The sequence below is a fragment of the Rattus norvegicus genome, chromosome 12 (genome assembly GCF_036323735.1).
Source record: "Rattus norvegicus strain BN/NHsdMcwi chromosome 12, GRCr8, whole genome shotgun sequence".
In the NCBI taxonomy this organism is placed as follows: domain Eukaryota; kingdom Metazoa; phylum Chordata; class Mammalia; order Rodentia; family Muridae; genus Rattus; species Rattus norvegicus.
The window spans coordinates 8797944-8810412 of NC_086030.1; the positions used below are offsets into that span (position 1 = coordinate 8797944).

The 12469-nt window shown below is 43.3% G+C and overlaps 3 pseudogenes; all 3 read left to right on the forward strand.

Moving 5' to 3' along the window:
* Positions 1-7019: 7019 nt before the first annotated feature.
* Positions 7020-7137, forward strand: LOC120096067 (5S ribosomal RNA; annotated as a pseudogene).
* Positions 7138-9394: 2257 nt separating this feature from the next.
* On the forward strand, positions 9395-9512 carry LOC120096066 (5S ribosomal RNA; annotated as a pseudogene).
* Positions 9513-11753: 2241 nt separating this feature from the next.
* LOC120096074 (5S ribosomal RNA) lies at positions 11754-11871 on the forward strand (annotated as a pseudogene).
* Positions 11872-12469: the final 598 nt, after the last annotated feature.

Genomic DNA, 12469 nt, shown 5'->3' on the forward strand with positions numbered 1-12469 from the left:
GTGTGTGTGTGTGTGTGTGTGTGTGTATTTTTTAATAAAGTATCAGAGAATCGATTCCTGGGGTCTTAGGCATAAGAAGAAAGAACATTTGGAGCATTCCCTTGAAAACAACAGACAATAGAAATACATTGTCCTGAATCACTGTAGTGTGCTTCTCTTGGTTTTACTCAGATTGCATACGCTCTACTCCTGTTAAGCAACTACTCATCGTTGCAGTAGAAAATGGCTTTTCACCATCCCCCATAGAGACTTCCAACCTCGGCCCTCTCCAATGAACCACAGGCACTGGTTTTGTTTGCCTCTGATTTCTAAGCTTGTGGGATAAGAGGATGATGGCTATAAAGAGGTCTGAGAGTGCCATCTGTACTTCTGAATCCAGATGAGCCTGCACCCCAACAGACTCCAGATGTCTCCAACTTATAACTTAATAGTGCTCTCTTTTGATTTCTTGGGTTCAATTTTCATTCCTGATACAGGTGTAAATGCTGCCTGAGCATGTCCTTAAATTGTGATATATGAAGATTTCATATTTTGTTATCTCAGGAATATTTTAGTCTACTTGCTTTTTTTCCTCAGAAGAACTGAGCCTCCCTCCAATCCTTCTGCCAGATTAAGTATTATGATTTGCTCGAGTTAATAAGAAACAGAGGTGTGATTCATACTCACATTTAATCAGTTGTACAATCTTATGGTTGTCTGCATCAAACTTCCTCTCCACTTTGAGATAAAAATGTTGTCAAGGGGCAGAAGGCATGGCTTCGTGGTTAAGGGCACTTGCTATTACAGATGACCTAGGTTCAATTCTCAGTACCCACTTAGTGGCTCACAACTTCAGTTCTGGGGATCTGGAACCCTCTTCTGGTCTCTGCAGGCACTAATCATAGCATGCAGTGAGTACCATGCAGGCAAAACAGTCATACACATAAAATAAAAAATAGATAAATCTTCCAGCATGTGTTCGATCTCAGTGTATCTCTGATATTAAGATAAAAGTCAGTTTTTAAAAATAGCAAATTTTACTTTAAGTGCCTTCGGCAGATCAGATCCTTTCTGAGAATTACCACCAAAGAGTTTCATCTAAGTCCACCTCGCCCTTCCCCAGCCTTAGACAGTCACAAGTCCTTTTCAAGAAGAAAACTCTAAGGCAGGCCTGGTGATACAGTTTTGAAATCCCAGCTATTCAGCAAACTGAAACAGGGAGACTGCAAGGTCAAGGCCAGCGTATACTACAGAGTGAGTTCAAGACCAGCCTGGGCAACTTAGTGAGACTGTCTCCAGAGGACAAAAAAAGGATGTAGTTCGGTACTTGAGTGCTTAGCTGGCATGTGCAGGAATCTGAATTCAATGTCCAGCATACCAAGAAAACAAAACAAAATTAAACAAAGCCTAGCTTTCTTTCCTTTCCACAAAACACAAAACTAAAGGAAACGAAGGGGAATGGGACTTGAATTATAGTGAGGAAATTTTATATACAAGCAAATCTCTTTCGAGCCATAGTTAGAGATGTGTTCCTGTCAGCCCAAATGGTGGTCTATAGTTATTAAAGAAGAACCACACATTCGTGGATTGGGGTGCAACAGAAAAGCAAGACCCCAAGAAGGGAAGAGGTGGCCTGCATGTCTCTATGGGAGAGGGAAGGACGAATGAGAGATCTAAGCTCCAAGTCATGGCTAATCCTAGAAGAGAATGAGGCAACACCTTTGATGCTCTGCACCCACGGGTGTGGACAGAGTTCTCACAGCTCTTTGCAGTTAGGGAAGACCCACCAAACACGGTTTCCAGTGTAGAGTGACTCATGTAAAAGACCTAGAGCAAAAGACTGGGTGCCATGGACTTACCTTCAGCAGTCAGGGACATGAGAAACAAGAGCTGGTGGTGGGAGAAATCTAACTTAGAAGAAGGAGGACTTTGCAGAGTCCTTGGGAAGCAGCAGAGACAGGCGAAAACAAGTGAAAAACGTTTTTCCCCACTATTTTAGTCACAGAAGGATCCAACAGAAGCAAATGCAGGAAATATGACTGTAAAATAACAGGTCCAGCATCCACAAGAAAATCTCAACCTCACCATAATCTCAGCGATCCTACCGCTAGGGGGAGCCCACAGACATCTCACAGCTGGTTCCAACTATTTTAATTTTTTTTCTCCATCTATATTAAATTGGGTATTTCTTACTTACATTTCAATTGTTATTACTTTTCTTGGTTTCCAGGTAAAAATCCCCCTAACCCCTCCGCCTCCCCTTCTATATGAGTGTTCCCCTTCCCATCCACCCCGATTACCGCCCTCCCCGCAACAATCACGTTCACTGGGGGTTCAGTCTTGGGAGGACCAAGGGCTTCCCCTTCCAGTGGTACTCTTACTAGGCTATTCATTGCTACCTATGCAGTTGGAGCCCAAGGTCAATCCATGTATAGTCTTTGGATAGTGGCTTAGTTCCTGTAAGACCTGGTTGGTTGGCATTGTTGTTCATATGGGGTCTCGAGCCCCTTCAAGCTCTTCCAGTCCTTTCTCTGATTCCTTCAACGGAGGTCCCGTTCTCAGTTCAGTGGTTTGCTGCTGGCATTCGCCTATGTATTTGCTGTATTCTGGCTGTGTCTCTCAGGAGAGATCTGCATCTGGTTCCTGTCAGCTTGCACTTCTTTGCTTCATCCATCTTATCTAGTTTGGTAGCTGTATATGTATGGGCTACATGGTGGCAGGCTCAGGAGCTCAGGAGCTCAGGAGCTCAGGAGCAGAAGGTGCCCCATGAAGTCCTGTCACTGTGAACCCTACCATTTATGTCCTTTCCAGTTAAGCAGAGGCACTTGTAGAAGGACTGAGATTGACCCCAGGACCTTGTCCATGGGAGACGAGCACTGACACTGAGCTGCTTGCACAGCCCAAGCAGGCAAGACTGTAAGGGACATCTCTTTCTCACTGTCTCACTGTCTGAGTAAACAGACTCTGGGGATGAGATGTCTCCCCCTGAATACATTACGTTTCTTTTAAACACTTTCGGAACACTTCCAGAGAATTGAGTGACCATCAGAGGAACCTGACAGAGGCCACTGCAGGCATCTCCACGGACCCACTGCACATCGAGGAGGCGTGGTCAGAACGACCCTTCACATCCACAGAGGCAGCCATGCAGTCCATGCTGAGTGCCTGAAGAACATTGACCTTTGCAAAGCAGCACTGTGACAGAACAAGGAGTGCAGGTGACTCCACTCTTCCTCCCAAGGGCGCCTGTAGAAAGGACAAACTGAATTCTGAACGATTGGTGGGTACCGACCCCTGTACTTCAATAGTATCCCCGTTCAGGTCCCAACACCCACAGGGCAGCTTACAGGGATCTGTGATTCAGTTTGCTGGCAATCCAGTGCCCCATTCTGGCCACTGTGAGCACTGCACACAAAGACCTAAACCTAAACTTTGTAGCTAACAAAGACCTAAACCTCCTAAATGCCTGCCTCTAATCTTGGCTGTGCTTTCTTTCCACAGAAGCCTGTGGCCCAGGGAGATCTTTGGACGCAGCTCTGAGGACGAGTTCCAGACACTCCTGAATATTTATTTCCCGCACCAAACACTGGAACAGACAGGAACCTCGAGTCCCCCACGTTTTCTAAGCTTGCACTGCTGCCATGCTGGAACGACGTCATCAGTGTCTTCTCAGGCTTCACAAAGCTTGGACAGAGCATTCCCCTCTAGTTTCCTGTAGGGCATTTTCTAAAGAAGATGACTCAACTTCCAATGTGACAATATTCTCCAAACCGAGGCAGCCTAGGACCTCCTGAGACAGACTCTACCCATCCTGATGTGTGGCTACTGTTGACCAAGCAAAGGCACCCAATACTGGAGACAGGACCTTGGTTCCCTTACCACAGCTGAGCACACAGAATGGCGCCATCCCTTCAAGAGACACTTTAGGATTGGCAGAGTGCAATGCTTTTCTTCACAGGAAAACAAATTTTTATTCTGAACGTTGTACATTCGTTTCCTTCCTTTCCCTTTCTTTGGGTTGTCTTTTCTTTCATTCATTTTCTCTCTCTCTCTCTCTCTCTCTCTCTCTCTCTCTCTCTCTCTCTCTGTGTGTTCCTCTCTCTCCTCTTGAGATGTGTTTGTTTTTTTTGTTTTATTTAGTTGCAAAAGGAAAGAGAGAGAAAGAAGCTGGCCACTGAAAACCTGTCAGATGGTCAAAAGCTGGCAGCCTGTGTGCTTGAAAAAGTAATTGTAAATGAGTTACAGTTTCATGGACACAGTATCTAAACCAGGCTTTTATGAAGTACCTTACTTAAGGTGCTAGGCTGCCGTTTCTGAAAACCCTGGATCTCTCTGTGCCAGGAAAGATCCCGATGGAATCGTTTTCAGGATCATGGCTGCTTTTTACACACAGGTTGCTTTAATAGGCATCGGTTATACCACAGAAGACGAGTGTCCGTTTGCATTACCTTTGCCATCTTGTAGAAAAGCAAGTTTTTCACAAAAACCCCAAGTCATGTCATCTGTGTGCATGAGTCTTTAGTAGCCCTGTGGAGAGCCACAAGTAGAGTCACACAGGGAAAACATGAGTTGCCGCTTTAAGGATGATGACCTATTTTATCTGTAATGGGTCTTTCTCTCTTTTTAAGGTTTATTCATTGATTAGATATAAGTACACTGTAGCCATCTTCAGACACAGCAGAAGAGGGCATCAGATCCCATTACAGACGGTTGTGAGACACCGCGTGGATGCTGGGATCTGAACTCAGGAGATCTGGAAGAGCAGTCAAGGCTCTTAAACAGTGAGCCATCTCCCCATCCCACTAAAGTGTCTTTCTTCAAAGTAGCTCAGGAGCTCAGGAGTTCAGGAGCCACCCTGAACTACACAGTGAGTTCCAGGACAGCCAGGGATACACAGTGAGACCCTGTGCCAAACAGACAAACAAAAACCAAAACAAGAAAGCAACCTTAAAAACCCCATTGCAAACCAAACCAAACAAACAAACAGAAATAGAATTTACAACTTTTTTTAAAAGATTTATTTCATATATATAAGTACACTGTAGCTGTCTTCAGACACACCAGAAGAGGGCATCAGATCTCATTACAGATGGCTGTGAGACACCATGTGATTGCTGGGATTTGAACTCAGAACCTCTGGAAGAGCAGTCAGTGCTCTTAACCACTAAGCCATCCTTCCAGGCCGACTTTACAACTTTTATTTTGTCTTCTTTTTTTCCTTCCCCAGAGCTAAGGATCGAACCCAGGGCCTTGTGCTTGCTAGGCATGTGCTCTACGACTGAGTTAAATCCCCAACCCTAAAAATAGACTTTAAAAATGTCAGAGGAACCCCTCCTCTAGGATGTGGCTGAGCTGAAGCACACAGTCGGGAGACTCTGCAGAATCCGCGGCCCTGAGCATCTGAGCGCGCTCCAAGTCTCCGATTAAATTTTAAAAATGGCCTCCAATTAAACTATATTGCAAAAAAATGGGGAAAAAAAAAACAGAATGGAAGGAGTAAAAGAGTTGAAGAGGCTGAGCCTGAAGAATTTGTGGTAGAAAAAGTACCGAACCATTGTGTAGTGAACTATTTCGTGAAGTGGAAAGGGTTTACAGATGCCGATAATACTTGGGTACCAGGAGAAAATTTAGATTGTCCAGAATTAATTGAAGCACTTCTTCATTCTCGAAAAGCTGGTAAAGAAAACGATGGTCCAAAAAGGAAATCTTTATCTGATAGTGAATCCGATGAGAGCAAATCGAAGAAGAGAGATGCTGCTGACAAGCAAAGGAGGCAAATATGAAGTGGCCTCAGATTGTCATCGCCTTCTATGAGGAGTGGCTGACTTGGCATTCTTGTACCGAAATGAAGTACAATAATTGTTTGCATATATGAATACACATAATATATATATATATATATATATATATATATATATATATATATATATGATCTGGATCTTGGGTTTTGAATTACTAGTGTGGAACAAATACAAATAGCATCCTGAAGAAAATCAAGTCTGATATGCTAGTTTTGAAAGTATTGGCAGTAGTTGGGAGATTTTTGGTTTTCGTTCTGCGTCAAAAGGTACTGACTCCTTTGAGCGAGTGAGAGCTCTCTGTAGTTGCTTCCTGTAACAGTAGAGTACTTGACACCATGTTGTATTTCCTCGGCTTGAAGAATAGCTTTTCTTAAACGCTGGGGAGATTTTACAGTCATGACTCAAGTCAGAACTTATCTTTAACTGGGACACAGAAGGACCATTCTGGCTTGTGTGTGTGTGTGTGTGTGTGTGTGTGTGTGTGTGTGTTTGTACGCAGTGTATGCATAAAACACTTACATAACCAGTCTGCTTTAGCTTGTTTTTAATACTCAAAAGAGCTGAACGTGAAAACACAGGTTGATGAGAGGCCATCACCCTGAACATTTTCCTGAAACCATAACCTTTTGGATTATCAGAGTCTGTAATGTATTGGATAGTTTAAAAGAAAGCCCATCCGAATTGATGTATTATCAAGTAAATACAGTAGTTTATTTTCATACCAACTCCACCTTCAGAAAACGGAATTAAACAAAGTAGTAGCTTGATTTAACAACAAGACTTGGCCTAGTGTGGTGGTGCGCACCTTTAATGCCAGAACTCTAGAGGCAGGTGGAGCTGTGATTTAAGAGGCCAGCTGATCTACAGAGGCAGGTCCGGGGCAGCTGGTCTGTGTAAAGGTTCCTCTGGTTGAACCATTCCTTTGTAGGAAGTTAAAATCTGTACTAAAAGGTTATGATTCATGGAATCTGTTAGATGTGGAAGTAGAATCATGGTTAGAGCTGATGTTGGCCATTAAGTCCTGCTGTGGTTTAGTCCCTGGAAGCTCTGGTTGGTTGGTGTTGTTGTTCATATGGAGTCTCAAGTCCCTTCAAGCTCTTTTAGTCCTTTCTCTGATTTCTTCAACTGGGGTCCTGTTCTCAGTTCACTGGTTTGTTGCTGGCATTCACCTATGTATCTGCCGTATTCTGGCTGTGTAAATGAATAGTTTATATTCCTTTAAAAAAAAATGTCAGAAGAGCCTACAGCCATACCACCCTGAACGTGCCCGATATCGTCTGGTCTCGGAAGCTAAGCAGGGTCGGGCCTGGTTAGTACGTGGATGGGAGACCGCCTGGGATACTGGGTGCTGTAGACTTTTGGGGGTTGGGGATTAGGCTCAGGGGTAGAGCGCTTGCCTAGCAATCAAAAGGGCCTGAGTTCGGCTCGGAGCTCAGGAGCTCAGGAGCTCAGGAGCCCAGGAGCGCAGGAGCCCAGGAGCTCAGGAGCTCAGGAGCCCACTGAAACCAAAACAACAAAGCAACCTTAAAAAACCCATCGCAAACCAAACCAAACAAAGAAACAGAAGATGAATTTACAACATTTTTTAAAAGATTTATTTCTTATATATAAGTACACTGTAGCTGTCTTCAGACACACCAGAAGAGGGCATCAGATCTCATTACAGATGGCTGTGAGACACCATGTGATTGCTGGAATTTGAACTCAGAACCTCAGGAAGAGCAGTCAGTGCTCTTAACCACTAAGCCATCCTTCCAGCCCGACTTTACAACTTTTATTTTATCTTCTTTTTTTCCTTCCCCAGAGCTAAGGATCGAACCCAGGGCCTTGTGCTTGCTAGGCATGTGCTCTACGACTGAGTTAAATCCCCAACCCTAAAAATAGACTTTAAAAATGTCAGAGGAGCCCCTCCTCTAGGATGTGGCTGAGCTGAAGCACCCAGTCGGGAGACTGTGCAGAATCCGCGGCCCTGAGCATCTGAGCGTGCTCCAAGTCTCCGATTAAATTTTAAAAATGGCCTCCAAGAAAACTACATTGAAAAAAAATGGGAAGAAAAAAACAGAATGGAAAGAATAAAAGAGTTGAAGAGGCTGAGCCTGAAGAATTTGTGGTAGAAAAAGTACTGAACCATTGTGTAGTGAACTATTTCGTGAAGTGGAAGGGGTTTACAGATGCCGATAATACTGGGTACCAGGAGAAAATTTAGATTGTCCAGAATTAATTGAAGCACTTCTTCATTCTCGAAAAGCTGGTAAAGAAAACGATGGTCCAAAAAGGAAATCTTTATCTGATAGTGAATCCAATGAGAGCGTATCGAAGAAGAGAGATGCTGCTGACAAGGAAAGGAGGCGAATATGAAGTGGCCTCAGATTGTCACCGCCTTCTATGAGGAGTGGCTGACTTGGCATTCTTGTACCGAAATGAAGTACAATAATTGTTTGCATATATAAATACACATATTATATATATATATATATATATATATATATATATATATGATCTGGATCTTAGTTTTGAATTACTAGTGTGGAACAAATACAAATAGCATCCTGAAGAAAATCAAGTCTGATATGCTAGTTTTGAAAGTATTGGCAGTAGTTGGGAGATTTTTGGTTTTCGTTCTGCGTCAAAAGGTACTGACTCCTTTGAGCGAGTGAGAGCTCTCTGTAGTTGCTTCCTGTAACAGTAGAGTACTTGACACCATGTTGTATTTCCTCGGCTTGAAGAACAGCTTTTCTTAAACGCTGGGGAGATTTTACAGTCATGACTCAAGTCAGAACTTATCTTTAACTGGGACACAGAAGGACCATTCTGGCTTGTGTGTGTGTGTGTGTGTGTGTCTGTGTGTGTGTGTGTGTGTGTGTTTGTATGCAGTGTATGCATAAAACACTTACATAACCTGTCTTTTTTAGCTTGTTTTTAATACTCAAAAGAGCTGAACGTGAAAACACAGGTTGATGAGAGGCCATCACCCTGAACATTTTCCTGAAACCATAACCTTTTGGATTATCAGAGTCTGTAATGTATTGGATAGTTTAAAAGCAAGCCCATCCGAATTGATGTATTATCAAGTAAATACAGTAGTTTATTTTCATACCAACTCCACCTTCAGAACACGGAATTAAACAAAGTAGTAGCTTGATTTAACAACAAGACTTGGCCTAGTGTGGTGGTGTGCACCTTTAATGCCAGAACTCTAGAGGCAGGTGGAGCTGTGATTTAAGAGGCCAGCTGATCTACAGAGGCAGGTCCGGGTCAGCTGGTGTGTGTAAAGGTTCCTCTGGTTGAACCATTCCTTTGTAGGAAGTTAAAATCTGTACTAAAAGGTTATGATTCATGGAATCTGTTAGATGTGGAAGTAGAATCATGGTTAGAGCTGATTTTGGCCATTAAGGGCTGCTGTGGTTTAGTCCCTGGAAGCTCTGGTTGGTTGGTGTTGTTGTTCATATGGGGTCTCAAGTCCCTTCAAGCTCTTTTAGTCCTTTCTCTGATTTCTTCAACTGGGGTCCTGTTCTCAGTTCACTGGTTTGTTGCTGGCATTCACCTATGTATCTGACGTATTCTGGCTGTGTCAATGAATAGTTTATATTCCTTTAAAAATAAATGTCAGTAGAGCCTACAGCCATACCACCCTGAACGTGCCCGATATCATCTGGTCTCGGAAGCTAAGCAGGGTCGGGCCTGGTTAGTACGTGGATGGGAGACTGCCTGGGATACCGGGTGCTGTAGACTTTTGGGGGTTGGGGATTAGGCTCAGGGGTAGAGCGCTTGCCTAGCAAACAAAAGGGCCTGAGTTCGGCTCGGAGCTCAGGAGCGCAGGAGCTCAGGAGCTCAGGAGCTCAGGAGCCCACTGAAACCAAAACAACAAAGCAACCTTAAAAAAACCATCGCAAACCAAACCAAACAAAGAAACAGAAGTAGAATTTACAACTTTTTTTAAAAGATTTATTTCTTATATATAAGTACACTGTAGCTGTCTTCAGACACACCAGAAGAGGGCATCAGATCTCATTACAGATGGCTGTGAGACACCATGTGATTGCTGGAATTTGAACTCAGAACCTCTGGAAGAGCAGTCAGTGCTCTTAACCACTAAGCCATCCTTCCAGCCCGACTTTACAACTTTTATTTTGTCTTCTTTTTTTCCTTACCAGAGCTAAGGATCGAACCCAGGGCCTTGTGCTTGCTAGGCATGTGCTCTACGACTGAGTTAAATCCCCAACCCTAAAAATAGACTTTAAAAATGTCAGAGGAACCCCTCCTCTAGGATGTGGCTGAGCTGAAGCACCCAGGCGGGAGACTCTGCAGAATCCGCGGCCCTGAGCATCTGAGCGCGCTTCAAGTCTCCGATTAAATTTTAAAAATGGCCTCCAATAAAACTACATTGCAAAAAATGGGAAAAAAAAACAGAATGGAAAGAGTAAAAGAGTTGAAGAGGCTGAGCCTGAAGAATTTGTGGTAGAAAAAGTACCGAACCGTTGTGTAGTGAACTATTTCGTGAAGTGGAAGGGGTTTACAGATGCCGATAATACTTGGGTACCAGGAGAAAATTTAGATTGTCCAGAATAAATTGAAGCACTTCTTCATTCTCGAAAAGCTGGTAAAGAAAACGATGGTCCAAAAAGGAAATCTTTATCTGATAGTGAATCCGATGAGGGCAAATCGAAGAAGAGAGATGCTGCTGACAAGCAAAGGAGGCGAATATGAAGTGGCCTCAGATTGTCATCGCCTTCTATGAGGAGTGGCTGACTTGGAATTCTTGTACCGAAATGAAGTACAATAATTGTTTGCATATATAAATACACAATATTATATATATATATATATATATATATATATATATATATATATATGAATGATCTGGATCTTGGGTTTTGAATTACTAGTGTGGAACAAATAGCATCATGATGAAAATCACGTCTGATATGCTAGTTTTGAAAGTATTGGCAGTAGTTGGGAGATTTTTGGTTTTCGTTCTGGGTCAAAAGGCACTGACTCCTTTGAGCGAGTGAGAGCTCTCTGTAGTTGCTTCCTGTAACAGTAGAGTACTTCACACCATGTTGTATTTCCTCAGCTTGAAGGACAGCTTTTCTTAAACGCTGGGGAGATTTTACAGTCATGACTCAAGTCAGAACTTATTTTTATCTGGGACACAGAAGGACCATTCTGGTTTGTCTGTGTGTGTGTGTGTGTGTGTGTGTGTGTGTGTGTGTGTGTGTGTGTTTGTATGCAGTGTATGCATAAAACACTTCCATAACCTGTCTGTTTTAGCTTGTTTTTAAAACTCAAAAGAGCTAAACGTGAAAACACAGGTTGATGAGAGGCCATCTGTCTGAACATTTTCCTGAAACCATAACCTTTCGGATTAAGCAGAGTCTGTAATGTATTGGATAGTTTAAAAGCAAGCCCATCAGAATTGATGTATTATCAAGTAAATACAGTAGTTTATTTTCATACCAACTCCACCTTCAGAAAACGGAATTAAACAAAGTAGAAGCTTGATTTAACAACAAGACTTGGCCTAGTGTGGTGGTGCGCACCTTTAATGCCAGAACTCTAGAGGCAGGTGGAGCTGTGATTTAAGAGGCCAGCTGAACTACAGAGGCAGGTCCGGGTCAGCTGGTCTGTGTAAAAGTTCCTCTGGTTGAACCATTCCTTTGTAGGAATTTAAAATCTGTACTAAAAGGTTATGATTCATGGAATCTTTTTGATGTGGAAGTAGAATCATGGTTAGAGCTGATGTTGGCCATTAAGTCCTGCTGTGGTTTAGTCCCTGGAATCTCTGGTTGGTTGGTGTTGTTGTTCCTATGGGGTCTCAAGTCCCTTAAAGCTCTTTTAGTCTTTTCTCTGATTTCTTCAACTGGGGTCTTGCGCTCAGTTCACTGGTTTGTTGCTGGCATTCACCTATGTATCTGCCGTATTCTGGCTGTGTCAATGAATAGTTTTATATTCCTTTAAAAAAATGTCAGAAGAGCTTACAGCCATACCACCCGTAACGCGCCCGATCTCGTCGGATCTCGGAAGCTAAGCAGGGTCGGACCTGCTTAGTAGGTGGATGGGAGACCGCCTGGGATACCGGGTGCTGTAGACTTTTGGGGGTTGGGGATTAGGCTCAGGGGTAGAGAGCTTGCCTAATAATCAAAGGGGCCTGAGTTCGGCTCAGAGCTCAGGAGCTCAGGAGCGCAGGAGCTCAGGAGCTCAGGAGCCCACTGAAACCAAAACAACAAAGCAACCTTAAAAAACCCATCGCAAACCAAACCAAACAAAGAAACAGAAGTAGAATTTACAACTTTTTTTAAAAGATTTATTTCTTATATATAAGTATACTGGAGCTGTCTTCAGACACACCAGAAGAGGGCATCAGATCTCATTACAGATGGCTGTGAGACACCATGTGATTTCTGGAATTTGAACTCAGAACCTCTGGAAGAGCAGTCAGTGCTCTTAACCACAAAGCCATCCTTCCAGCCCGACTTTACAACTTTTATTTTGTCTTCTTTTTTTCCTTCCCCAGAGCTAAGGATCGAACCCAGGGCCTTGTGCTTGCTAGGCATGTGCTCTACGACTGAGTTAAATCCCCAACCCTAAAAATAGACTTTAAAAATGTCAGAGGAACCCCTCCTCTAGGATGTGGCTGAGCTGAAGCACACAGTCGGGAGACTCTGCAGAATCCTCGGCCCTGAGCATAT